Source organism: Monopterus albus, unplaced genomic scaffold, assembly GCF_001952655.1.
Source record: "Monopterus albus unplaced genomic scaffold, M_albus_1.0 scaffold1.1, whole genome shotgun sequence".
NCBI classification, from domain to species: domain Eukaryota; kingdom Metazoa; phylum Chordata; class Actinopteri; order Synbranchiformes; family Synbranchidae; genus Monopterus; species Monopterus albus.
Window position 1 is genome coordinate 4,495,243 of NW_018127881.1, and position 2,404 is coordinate 4,497,646.

A 2,404-nucleotide genomic window follows, 5' to 3' on the forward strand; every position below is an offset into this window, starting at 1 on the left:
TTGCCAAGGCGATGAATATAAATGACTTTGCGGGAGGACCTTCTTGGTGTTACCGCTTCATGCAACGCAACCGCCTCTCTATCAGAGCACGGACAACTGTTAATATGTTACGTTAACATACCGCCTATTCACGTTATGTTAACAGACGCATATTCAGCCTGTTGTTCTCCATTTTATTGTTATTAAGATAACTTGCCTTTCAAGATGAAATGTATGTTCTTGGTCTCTGATTTTATGAAATAAATTTCCCCCAAAAAGTGCGACTTATAGTCCAGTGCGACTTATATATGTTTTTTTCTTCTTCATTATGCATTTTTTGGCTGGTGCGACGTATACTCAGGAGCGACTTATAGTCCGGAAAATACGGTACTTTTTTTTTGCATCGATGAAACATGATACTTAAAGAATGGATTAATTTTTTTATTTTTCCTCACTATTTAAAATTCAGTTTCCAATATTATGAACTTGGAATACTAGAGTGACTTCTGCTTGAGAGAAGTTCACGTTTGGCCTGTAAATATTTGTCTGGGTATTGAACCACATGCCAGTCCTTCTGACTGCCCAGACCTTTCTTGCCTTGACAGTCAAACCAGTGAACCCAGAAAACAGGAACCATAAATCTGTCAGTTTTTCTGACTTCTTTCTTGAGACACTTGCTCACAACAAATCTTGTGCCTGATTCATTTCATCACATTTGATGGATGCTTTTGTCAGACTGTAGCTCCATTATCACACATTTTGATTCCACTTTGCATAAATATATGTACAGGTATTAACTTTTCAAACAATTTCTCCACCATGTGCTGTTACTTGCTTTCTCATGCCTCTGCTCTTTTCCCAACTTTCAGTTGTATGTGTACAGTTCCTTGACCTCCTTGCACCTTGGCACTTCACAGTTGCCAGCATTGGTTTCTGATGGTCTGTTTCGTAATTCACATCACATTCCACCTCCTCTGGCTCTCTGTTGCCTCTCTTCCAATTCATTTACCATCCATATCCACCTATTCTTTGATATTCCAGACCTTTCTTTCAGACTGTTTCCTCAAGCGACATCTTATCTCACTCTTTCATTTTGATCCGTCTCGGTCAGTGCAGTATTTTACCGCTACATTACTGCCAGACATGGAAAGCTCTATTTGATATTTGTGTGTAAAGCATTCAAGTGGGTTTCATTTTTTAATATGGATCTGCTTTATCAGCTGCCAAATGGAATTGCTGTGTTTTTTTATTTTTTTTATTTTTTATTTATGGTATAATAAAATTGATTTTGCATTTAAAGCAACTGGACTGCAGAAGTAACAAAGCAGGCCACCAACTCTGCTCCTCAGGTGCCTATGGCTGCTCTATTTTTATCTGGATAATTTTAATAGTGTCAGAATCAGAAAGACATTTTTATCAACTGTGAGTAATGTTTTGGCGCTTCAGGGAGTGCACCATGTGATCGGGAAAGGTAATGCCCCCAATCCTTATAAGAGGCGTGCGGCTGATGAGGTCACACCATGTGTCTGATTTACTGCTCTGCTAGCTTTGCTATGCTGAACTCGGGCCACTGCAGCATATATAAATCAGGAGATATTTTTGATATCTTTGGTTGTAAAGAAAGGCTGATTCAGTTTTGTTCTCTCCACTGTGGATTTGTTGAGTTCATATGCAGCTTTGATCATGTCTGTTAGTGAGTTTGCGCTTTTCTGAGTTCACTAAACATTGTTTTTAGCACACTTGTGTTGTCAAGACAATAGGACGTCATTTTCAAGTCTAATGGTAACAGACATGCAAACGTGTTTTATCTCTGGCTGCAGTTGCCAGTATGCTGCTGAAATGTGGCCTCTACCTAACCTCTCAACCAGGATGTTTGAGTAAATAAAACCTTTTCATGCTTTCCACCCCCTTAAAGCACATACACATCCAACCAGTGAGCTAGAAGCCACAGCCAAACATCTTACTTTAGCTCCAGAGTAATTGAATGCTTGCTTTTCACACTTCTCCGACTTTAAATTGGTGTTCATCATGTCCCCGTCATGGACTCAACAGCATGGAAAACTCGATTTTGGCTGAATTATACTTTGAAAGGAATGTTCTACTGAAAATGAGACAGTGACCAACATAGTCCTCACATTGAAATGCTTATCACACTCAGAAAACCTATAGTCTGATATGAATCAAGTGAAAGCAATGGACTTTACATTTAGTATTACCTCCCCCCGACTGCCAGTAAGACACACAAGCTCAGCAAGTTAGTAGGACAAGTTTGGGTTTCCATTTTATAATACAACTCTGAGTAGTCATCCTTAAATTATATTATCATTATGGTCAATGGAGCAGTGAGGAACATGCTGTTCAGTCCTAGATGGATGTAAAGCTTAGATGTGAAGTGGGCTTAATATTTTAAACATTACAAAATGAA